This window comes from Stegodyphus dumicola, chromosome 3, assembly GCF_044657685.1.
Source record: "Stegodyphus dumicola isolate Sdum_Otavi_A_Nest chromosome 3, ASM4465768v1".
Classification (NCBI taxonomy): Eukaryota; Metazoa; Arthropoda; class Arachnida; order Araneae; family Eresidae; genus Stegodyphus; species Stegodyphus dumicola.
In genome coordinates, this window is record NC_140770.1 from 245,244,639 (window position 1) to 245,256,950 (window position 12,312).

At 32.4% G+C, this 12,312-nt stretch overlaps 1 protein-coding gene and 1 non-coding gene across 6 annotated transcripts in view; one reads left to right on the forward strand and one right to left on the reverse strand.

Annotated features, from left to right (window-relative positions):
* Window positions 1–12,312, forward strand: part of LOC118193887 (uncharacterized) — a 224,783-nt gene that overhangs the window by 29,455 nt on the left and 183,016 nt on the right. The gene's annotated exons all lie outside the window — the stretch shown is intronic.
* Window positions 6,852–6,923, reverse strand: TRNAA-GGC (transfer RNA alanine (anticodon GGC)). Its single transcript has one exon. It is a non-coding gene; the product is annotated as a tRNA-Ala (tRNA).

The window sequence follows — 12,312 nt, forward strand, 5'->3', positions numbered from 1 at the left end:
AATACTGTTGATGAAGTGTGTTATAGAATTGAAGCAGCGTGGAATGAGTTGGCCGTTGCTGTCATCGAAGCCTAGTTCGACTCCATGCCTAACCGGGTAAGGGCCGTTTTAGCTGCTAGGGGTGGTAGCTGTTTCTTCGGATTTCGCATCCCTATAATCCCAAAACTTCTTACAAATTTAGTCGTTTTGTCTTTATGCTATACTGTGTACGTACAATAAATATCTTTTTGTATTTGCTTTCCTTCATGGTGTTACAATTTAAGGGCCAGCAGTGTATATCCTTCGTGTATGAGATTACCTGGGGTAAATTGGTACGTTTTTCAGGTTACGCATAAAGAATAAAATGAATTCCTAGGCAGGCATCCAGTTCAGTTGTCCGTGAAGCATATCTATGACAAACTAATAAAAGATAATGCTATTGTCCTGCCGACCACCGATTGTAACATTTTCTTCGCTTTGACGTTCGTGATAATGATAGAATTCTTCCACGGATATTAATGTAAAGTACTGACGAATTATAATAGTTTCTTGATAAATTTTAATTTCATAACTTTTTTCCCAGCAAAGATTGTCTGATATTTGTACGTTCGCGAAACATCGAAAGAATATAACATACATTTTGTAATAAATAATAAACTAGTGTGAGAAATGAAAAGTCGAAAGTATGTTTGAACTTTTTGATACCTCCCACGGAGTATCAATTCTATATCCCTTGATGGTTCATGTGCAATAAATATTTACTGGCTTCAAATATAATAAAGTTCTAGAAATAGTGTGTTTCTTATAAGTTTTATTGATACGATTTATTGAGTAAACGAAAGAGGTTCAATTGAAATTCTGCTGATTTCCTCCCAGTGTAATTTTTTTTTATCTCCGCAGGGAAGATAAAAATTTCCCCAGAGTGGCAATACTTTCGAATTCGATTTCTTAAAATGGCGTTCACAGACAGCCGTTTTGTCTACGTGTAGTTGAACTCTGGCATCTTCTCTCACGAGAACAGATTTTTTTTACTGTTAGTAAAAGTGTTTTTGATCCCCCTTTCCCTTGATTCAACTATTTTCATTTTTAAAAGGATAGATTTTTGTCCTACTTTAACCCTACGAATTATTTATTCTTTTCTATCCCCAATGTGTGATCAAAGTCTCTTTACAAAAAGTTTTAGTATTCTTTAACAGATTTCTGAAAGATAAGAAAGTGATTGTGTAAAACGACGATTTGGAAAATATCTCATACGCTTGGTAAGAAAAATGCAAAATTTTGGCAGTGAATTTGAAGTATTTTATAACATATATTACAGATAAATTCTGATACGTAATTTCCTTACAACTTCACAAAATAATGCTTCTATACGCATTAATTTAAAATATTAAAACATGATAATTATTTATTCACTAAAACTGTTACATGAAATATTATTAGATACACATACAACACACACATATATATGTATATATGAAGTAACTGCTGTTACTTTACCATTTGTTTAGTGCTCTGAAACATTATAATAATACAAAAACAAAACTGAATTTTGTGGTTGCCTTAACATATTTGCACCAACTAATTTTCCTGACAAATAGTGGCGTTAATTTACGTTAAGGAAAAATGTTAAGACCTACATTTTATTTTAGCAAAATGATGATTTTCCACTGAATAGTTGTTGCAGCATATTTTTTCCTACCCACGGGAATAACATATATTCTGTGTTCATATTTTCGTTAAGAAGTACTGCATTTTTTAATTTTATTTCACATAGAATTTAAAAGAGCCTTTCTCTGCATCTTAACGCCACGACTTTTAAATTTAGAAATAACTCATTAAATAGTATTTTATTGATAGCAATTTACTTAACGATGTTCTGAATGCGAAATATCTTTAAATCAGTTAGAACAATTTCCGTAAATTTTTCTTAACATTATGGGTAGAACTGTCTTATAAAAGTTGAATTTAACTTTTCACTAATCTCTCTGAGAGCAAACGATACAGCTAATAAAATTTTCACTTTGCTTTATTCTAATGCTGTGTGTGGGATAATTCCGCAAAACTAAAATACAACTATAACATATTCTTGAAATTGTAAAAACTCCAATAAATATAGCAATCATTTTAAATCTTACTAAGTTAAAATATTCTTACGCATGCTTGTAGAATTTTCAGATTTACTTTAATGAATATTTTTTAAGTGTCCAGCTGTAAAGTTTAAGACGAGTATGGTTTACCCAAGACAAAATAGTTATACCATAAACTCAGTAGTTTTCTTTTGTAGCTGCTCCTTAAAATGATTGTCTTGAATTTTAGGGATGAACTTCTGATTTTAAAATCAGTAAATCCGTTTTAAATGTTTTGATAATTTTTAAGACAGAAATGTGGATTATTTTTGTTTTAAATATTTTGAATATTTCAAAATAAAAGTGTGGATCAATTTTTGGTTTTGTTTTTGTCTAATTAAATAATAATGACAACTTTTTGTCTCTCTCTCTGCGTGGTCCATAGAAAAAATATTTCATTTTGCTTTCACAAAATTTTGTCAAGAAAACAGTAAAAATTGCTTTCATAAATTTCTGCGTCATTATATGTGAAACTCTAAATGCATTTTTAGAATCAATATTTAAGGAAATATGGTCTACAGACACGTTTTCCAAAGTTTCATTTTTACAGTGACAACTGGCATTGCACTTTCCCACTGTCTTGTCGTACACACAGTCTGCTACGTATCTTACGATGAATATCGGCAGGTTTAACCCCTTCCACAGTCAGAAATGTGATAACATCTGGCTGCTCCTCAGTCGTCGAATTTTGCATTGTGAACTCCAAGATGTCATCATACGTATTGCTGCATCAATTGGACGGAACACACAACTGCCTGTTTAACTCTGGCGTCATATGCGGGCGGGTTCGCATGCGCACAACGATGTCGGATACTGCATTCGCGTCCTTAGATGTCTCACTACGTTATGCCAAATCGGCGTATTCAAATTTCCACCCGTTTGGTTGTTACGAATTTTCGTACCTTTTCATTTGAACACCTTTCTACTTAAATAAGTAGAACTTAGAATTTATTTACTGAATGTAATTGTTAGAACTTAAAATTTGCTCAAAAATTTGGAGACCGCCCGATGAATCCCAAATCTTGCAACTTATAAAAATGTCAGATGATAGTTTAAATACTTTGAAGATAAAGTGCGTAATTAGAGATAGGACTAGTCTGAGACTGTTACAGTCTCTCATGGTAGAGGTATTTGACCTCTCATAAGAATGGCGACCTCAAGTATATGAGATATTGAAATCAGCCTCTAAAATCTTACATAATGCTTTTATAAAACTTCCATAGAATTGAAAGAGAATAAACAATTGAAAAATATTTGATTTATTCACCTAAATTTTATTTCTGCAAAACTAATATTGAAAATAACAAACATGAAAAATAAATTACCTACCAAAATAACCCAGCAACTCTTTCCTTTCGTTTTCTCTGCATATCAAAAATATCTGATACCTCTAAACGTTTGAGTAATTCCTTCCTCCAGATATAAGTCATGGGTCACTGATATTCATAGATATCTTTATCAGTTCTGAAATATTCTTTTCACTTTATGCTGCTCTTAGTAAAACTATCAGTAAAAATCTGAAAGTTATTAGGAGATGCACTGAATTAAATTTTCTGATATTATATCAAACTTACTAATGAATCTGTAATTTCGCAGCTGAATATTTTGTATGTAAGTAGTTGACTAAAGAATAGTAAACTATTAATATCCCTGATCCTTTTTTTAAATCGAATTTAAAAATTTGCACAAAATTTAATATTTATAACCTATTCAGCCATATCTTCTTTCGTAAATAAATTTTAGCATATCACTCAGTTTATTTAGTTTCTACAAAGCAATCCTGAATAGAAATTAAGGATGTATCGATAACTGTTAGACAAATCTATAGTTTAAATATTCCTCTGCTTCTGTGATTTGTTCAACGTGTCATTAGTAATAAAAATCGGGAATTTAGGCTTCTGTTCCATACATTTGCATTTATAAATGAACATCCGACGCCGCTAATACAAAATACTTATGTCGTATAACACCTGGTTGCATTTAAAAATTAAATGCAGAAACCTTTATTACACAAAACATTATAAAATATTTAGTCATTGTATTTTGGATAATGCAACGTTCTACTCAGAATATTAATTTCTCCCAGAATTTTATTTCATAAAAAATGTTCTAAATAATTTTGCAGATATTACGTGATTTAACCAACATTGAGCTGCGTGTTTCGTTTCCTGTTTTTTTAGAATTATTATTTGTTAAATAGTTTAAACTTTCCAATAGTCACGTAACTCTAGATTTAAGTGCATTACTCCTGTTCTTCAATACACTTAAGAGATTTCTGGTCTAGTGATAATGAATTTTGTATTGTCCTCATGTAAACAGAAAGCGAGAAAAGGACCTCATAGTGCCTCTTATAGTTACTGGACAGTGAAGAAAATTAAAACTATCTGAACCGCTATTATGTAGTACCTTTTTATTATTTAAGGCAACTAATTATATGTATAACAGACGAAGGCATTAATATTTATATTCCTGATTTAATTCTACAAGGTATTATGCTTTTGTTAATATCTACCCCTTTATTATACTCTTGTTCTGACATATCTTGAACACTGTTATATAAACTGTTAAAAAATCAACTGAAATGTATTTACGTATCTTTTCCCTAAACTGTCTGATATTAGATAAAGAGTAAGAAATAATTCACAAACAGTAACTCTATAAATGCCAATATTCAAAATTCATTCATCATCTTTTCCTTTTTGCTTGCGTCAGCATGTGAGAAGAATTACCACAGAATATTTTACTATTCTTATTGTTTGGGTTTTGAGTTAACAAAAACATTTGCTAACAAAACATTTATATATTGTTACGAATTTTGGATCTAAGTAAATAATTTTAGTGTTATTTATATGTGAAATTGTAGTATTTTTTATATAAAGTAACATTAAAATTTAACAGGCGATGCTTTGCCGAAAACGTAAGAATACGGAGGCACGTGTATTTAATAAAGTAAAGTAAGTGAGTAAATGACTATCTGGGCACTCTAGCGAGATATCGCCAGGGTGGCTATGGTTTTGGTGACTGTGTCTACAAATTTTTCGAGTAATCGCCAAAAGCCGCCAAGCTTGGCGATCATTTGGCGACATTTTTTTTCTCGTCCCTATATTACGATAATGGGTCTTGTAACTGAATAACTCTAATTGATCCTCTATATAGCTGTAACCGTATCCGGTCGTTATATGATTTCCAGTAATTTCTAGAAGTACTAGAGATTTCTCAGAAGCCACGAGGAACTGTATAATATATAAAAGTGGAGAGAGCATTTGTTTCTCAGTTGCTAGTTCAGACCTGAAAAGTTCTATGAATATTTTTCTGGAAAGTTCCAGAACTGTGAAGTTATTCCTTTGTTAAGTAGCTTTTATTAAGCTATAGTCGGTTCTGTGTGCATTCAGTCTATTACAGACCCGTAAACACGCAACAAAATATATGATTTTGAAAAGCAAGATTAAATTTATGCAATTCAGTGAAACTCTGTTTTTAAATTCTGAATTTTTACATTGCCATATTTCATGAAACAATTGTGAGAAAATTTTTCTACATAACAGAAATATCCTCTTCTCAAGTTTACTTCTTGCGTTTTGTATAATGTCAGAATATTTTTAATCCCAAAGGGGTGGCTTTGCCCAGAAGGACTATTAATTTCGTTTTGTCATTTTACGTTGATTCACTATAAGCATTGTTTCACATTTCAAATTGTTGCTACCAAATATTATCGCCCTGTATTATATTTAAAGAAATTAGATAATGAAGAATCTGCATAAATGCATGTGTGTTTCTCGAATTGTCATAAAACAGCGGTATCTAGAGCCATCCAATTTTGAATAACGTAACCCTCCTCCGAATATGGTCATCTGGAAGCCCTAATTTCAAATTTGGAATTTCTTTTATTATAGATTTCATATTTTGTAAACCTTTAACGAATTTTTGATTAAAAACTCAAGGATTTCGAAACAAGCAATGGCAACATTGTACAGAAAAAACATTTTTATCTCCAGGGCGTGAGATTGTGTATCGGAAATTCTAAAGATATGCCATTTTAAAATTACTTTGCGATGTTGCTGTTAAACTGAATTTTATGGTTTAAGTGCGAAGAACAAGATATTTAATAAATAAAGGAAACACACAAAAAGTTTAAAAAATGCCTCTTTGGGCGTAATGTAAAATCTAAGGCTTTCAGATTTTATTTTTTTTTAATTCAAAAGAAGTGGGGCTGATTGTAATTTAGATACAATTATTTCACAATTTCAGGCCTTCTGTGGAAATGATGACCTGTACTGATTACTCCCCGAAGGCCATACTGCATCTTTTATTTTACTAAAAGAATGTTTTACCTTTTTGGGAAGGGGCAAAGGCAGTAGCTCCCTTTTTACAGGTACAAATACAAAAATTTTTCTCTTCTGTATTCTCCTTTATTGCACAGACTGAATGTCGTTATTGGTGTTCCTTGTTTTATTCTTTCAAACTGGCTGGCACTGAAGATTTTAATTTCCTTGGGTAAATAGCTACTGAAGATAGTAATGTTTAAAAAAGATAAAACCTTTATAAGAAGTGGATTTACAGAAAGCTCGGACTTATTTCATGGATGTATCAAGTCACTTTGAAAAATAATGGATTCCTAGAAAATATTCAGTATGCAAATGCTTAAGGGAACCTCCTATTGTGAATTCAGAAAACTTCTTGCAATATTATTAAAGTTTGTAGAGTCATTAGGTTAATTGGAAGCAGAAAAGATGAAAAATATGCAACCGCCTTCGCCGGGAATCGAACCACGGACCTCTGGAATGCCGGTGCAGCGTGCTACCGTTACACCACGAAGGCACGCTAGGGAAGTGGGAGAAATACCTTATAAGGTCATATGTAATCATGCAGCTGCTCTATGACTTCGCTGTATTTCAGGTAAGGCATATCATAAACAGCCAATGATGAATCAAAAATTTCATTTGTCTCTGAAAGTGAACTGAAATATATTACACACGAAGTAAGTATCTAATGCACTCTATTATACGTATTTTGTTATTAAGTAATGAGATTCATACTTAAAAATTGTAAAAAACACACATGAAGATTGTTAAGCCCCTTTAAGGAAGTGTTTCAGCTTTTATTTTAAGTAATGTTCATTTAAAGTAATACATAACTTTTCAAGTATTTATTTAGCTTAACTATTTTTGAAAAATGAAGTAGCAGAGTAGTACTTTTCTATCTCCTTTTTAAATTCCTACTATTAGTCCACATTCTCCCTATATCTTGTTCAAATTTTTAGTCATTAATAAACGACTTTTTATTCATCTACTCAAGTTCAAATACATTTTTTAAACTTTTAGTCGATGACACTTGACGTTTATACTGTTTTTTTCACATATTAAAGCCAATCCCTACTTATTTATCCCTGTTTATCGGAATTAAAGATATGCTGTTTTTTATTAAATATATTATAAAACTTACAAATAATGACCGTTTATTAGGAATCCTCACGTGCTGTAAAAATTAATTTTATAACAACTTATAAATACTAGTACATGACTGCGATAAATGGGATATTATTTAACAAAATATTTAACAAAAATAAGTGGCAACGGTAAGACAAAGTTCTAAAGATTTTTAAAGTGTATGGAATTAAAAAATTGTAGTTTTATAGAGTTGGATGAAGCGGATGTAATGCCCCAATATGTAGCAAAAATTCTCCACGTATTTCTATGTTAATGTGATAATTAATAATAAGCGTTTAAAATATAACCTTTAATATGGGTTCCTTGCAAAACGAAAACTTTTCGCAGCAGGTCAAGCATATGCCGCCTTGAGTCGTGTGAAATCCTTGGACGGAATATTAGTTCAAGAACTGGATTGCTCGAAACTCACTCGAAAGATTCCTTGCAATAATGAAGCATTACAAGAGATGGATAGAATGAGAAAGTATAGACCACCATCAGCTTCATAAATTAGAAACGAAAAAATGCTAATAATATTAATAAAAAGTAACTAAAATAAAATGTTTCTTTGTTAAGGAGAAATTGACTTAATTTTTTTTTTTTTATTATTTCTTGCTTGTATTAGGAAGATTCTCTTTTAAAATATCTCTCTCATGTTAAGTTTCCAGGATTTAATATTTTAAATCACATGTCGCTATGTACAGAAACGTGAAATCGAAGGCATATGAAATTGTGTTAAGATGTAGATTCCTAGCAGGTACAAAACTCTCATTATTGTTACACGTTTTTGTGTTTTAGCGGTAAAATCCCTCATTTGCTGTGCTACTAATTAGCTGACACTAAATAATTAAATGCGCTTTGGAACTGTTTATAAACATAAAGTGCAAAATTACGTCATATCATGCGAATATTATTTTTTTTTTAAGTTTGAATGAAAACGTTTCCATGGTTACTGCACATGTTGACTGCCATACTTATTTTCCAGTATTGAAAATTTTAATAATCTTTTAGCTTCTCTGATGGCGCGCAGCAATGCGGTTTGTATTTGACAGTGCAGGGCCGCTTGGGAGCATTGTTTTGATTTTTCGTTGCAGTTAATTCCAGGCTGCGTGGTTAAGCAGCCCGCATTATCACAAATAGCCAAGCTGTTAATGGCTGCAGACCACCCCCACTCTTTTTGTTAATCTTCTTTTACACTGCCTTACCTCATTGTTACGTTTAATAAATGTCGTTACAGAATCTCGTTATCGGGATTATTTTATTGTTAGGCATACGAACATATACAGTAACGTTTTTAGGTTATTTCCCAATTCACGTTTCAGTGTAAATGCGCTTTTCATAATACTATATAGTTTATTAATAATATCGCGTTCACGTTTTTGCCAGACTTCAAACTGAAGTAGTGTTAAATTACTAGTCAGTTTATTTCCTAAAATGCATTTTCCCCTGTCAGGAATTCGTTCGTTTGTGTTCATTTACGCATAATGCACCTACTGAAATGGGTTTCAACCTTAAGGATACTGAGAAGAATAACAAACGACTCATGAGAAACGAAAGACAAACTAGTAAACAAACAATAATGATAGAAAATATGCTATTTCTTATAATAAACTTCTCCTGGTGACCCATGGAGATTACTTTGGAAAACTGCAATTATTAAAGGCCTCTCGAAGCCAGATAAGCGAATAAATGAATCATTCACCTTGTTTCTTAAATATTTCGAAAGCATTCGACAGAATTTCGTCCAGATGTAATGATCTGAAAAATCTAAATGATTGGGATTCCGGAATGAAAATCACAGACACCATTCAGTCTTATCTAACTGATAAATGCTTCGTCACTGATAATGATAAAATAACTCTACTTGACACGCTAATTTTTCTGGAGTTTTTTAAACTTCCTTTCTATCTCTACATTATTCAGTATAAACGTGAAAGATAATCCGCAGTCGCATCCGCACACTGCAAGGAAAATTTGTACCAATGACAGTAAGATCCTATCTCGATGCAAGACACTCAGTATAGTTACTTCCTTATTACAAAATTACGCCATCTTTTATGATTTGATTCGTTCAAATTCCTGAAACTGTTAAAATACGATAGAAATAGGATGCTTGAAGCATATGTAAGCTTTTAAGTTAAATAAGAAATTTTATCGCGTTGTCCTTTGGAAATACGTTTACACTTTTAAAGAGACTATTTTGAGATGGAGCCTAAACTCTGGAAACTCAGTTCCTTATATTAAGCAACATATAAGGTATTTCTCCGGCCTTCTTAGCATGCCTTCGTGGTGTAATGGTCAGCACACTCGGCGCGTATTCGAGAGGTACGTGGTTTGAGTCCCGGCGAGGGCATTTCTCATTTTTTACGTTTCCAGCTTCAAAAGATCCTTATGTCTCAACAGTGGGGCCCGAACTAAAAGAGGGTGAATAATGATTCTTCACCACCAGGATTTGGCGACTGGGTCCCATAACCCCCAGTCGCCTTTTAAAAGGGGGAGTACATAAGTTACCGTATTTGCCGACGTAGCAGACGCATCCCCTTTTTTATACACATTTTTTAAGGATAAAACTTTATTACTGATCATAATAATGAACTTACAGTATTTTAAATATAAAGTAATACTTTCTGCAAATACCCAATCTATCTGAGAAAGAACACCTTTTAGTCTCCTTCGTCAAAACCTAGAAAACTCTCCAGAGATAATGAAGAGTCACTTGAAACCTCTTCTAAATCAGCATCTGAGTCCTCTTACAACAAATTGTCCTCTGAACCGTCCAGTACATTACTAGTGCCACACTTCTTAAATGATTTAACCACTGTCTCTATTTTCACAGCATCCCATGAAACAAAAACACATCCCATGATCACAAAAATTGGAAAGTTTAAACGAACACAGCTGTGATCGTCGATGACAGCGCATGCGCATTCTCGGAACTCGACGTTCTCGGACGACGACGACTGTAATTTCCACATGGAAACAAGAAAAGAAAAAAAAAAAAAAAAAAAACTCGCAACTCCGAATAAAGGAAATTTTCAGAAATGAATGTTATCAAAAACTGAGTACCGACGTATCACACGCACTCCGCTTTTCAGACCTACTTTCAAAGAAAAAACGTGCGTCTTATACGCCTGCAAATACGTTATTTCTCCCGCATTCTCAGCATGCCTTCGTGGTGTAATGGTCAGCACACTCGGCGCGTATTCGAGAAGTCCGTGGTTCTAGTCCCGGCGAGGGCATTTCTCACTTTTCACGTTTCCAGCTTCAAAAGAACCTAATGTCTTTACAAATAGAATAATATTTTTTAGCAAACGTATGCATTAAAATACATTTACATAATTTATGACATTAAAAATAACGAGTAATCTTAAATTTGTCTGGAGCACTTCTGAACAGCAGTAAGTTGAGTTCTGCCAATACGTTTTTATTATATATCTTATTTAGGTCACTATGAGCTGAACAGTTAACTACAATCAAGAATTCTTCAATACTAGTTTTAACAACAAGCATTAATAAATTTAATAAATAATGTCTTCTAAGATCCAGTTTCTAATTTGAAGCAAGGCGTTTGTAATTTGAAACCAGGCTTCCAGCTATCGTTCCAAATAGCTACTGTAGGTAGGTAGGTAGGTAACGGGGAGCACGGGCACTGTCCCTTTACCATTATGGTTAATCGGTATTGCACCGTGCCCACCACTGTCTAGAGCCAATGTGTAGGAGCCACATTTACGCCCAGCACGAAAAGCCAAGGCCCAACGCTCGGACCATCCAGAGGGCAGTCAAACTGACCAAAAGCGCCCTCCACACAACGCTCACCCAACCGTCCAGGCATTAGTACATATGATAGCAAATACTGAGATTCTCTGACGATTATAATACAATGTGCAATTGGTACATAATGAGATTGTAAATATAAATAGACTGTATAATACAATACAAGTCCAACAGTACAATATAATGCAAACACGAGTATGTAATTACAAATGTTAATATTTCATGAACCATTAGTTCAAAACAATACTAAGTTAAAGGACTATGCATATCAATGTAAAACATAAAGTTAAAGAGTAGTAGTATACAATGTTAGATATAGATATACTATACAAAAGAAAGTCATATTCGTACAACAGAATGGTATTGCAATTTAAATACCAACAGTATTAAAATATAATTATAATAATAAACTCAAATAAAAATCCGAACATATGACCAATACAAAAGCAAAATGTTATTCTTAAAATATCTATGCAATGCATATTCAAATACAGTCAGTAGATATATACTGATATAATTATAAATGCATAACAAGTTAAAGACATATCGAGGAAACAACCCAATACAATCGATAAGATCTATACAATACAAATTCAAATACTAAAATAATCCAGATATTAATAGAAAAGTAAATGCATATATCAAATGGTACTTCTAACAAAGATAAATAATATATATATATATATATATATATATATATATATGTAAACATTCTTATTCAACAAAATTCAACGAAGATTCAATGAGACAAATACCAATCCAAGCATGTGATAAGTTGACATATGGGAATAGTAGATTAACACTAACATGTATGCGTACAATATAATAAAATTGTAAATTATGTTACCAAGCACAAGTCAGTACCATAGGAATGAAGTATTTCCATAATTTTGATCAGTTTTTTAACTAAGTATTTTTGTTTAATTAAAAACTTACAAAATGCACGAGTGTTAGTATTTGGTATGGCAATGTGATAATCTTGTGTAATAGGACACTGAGTCACATAA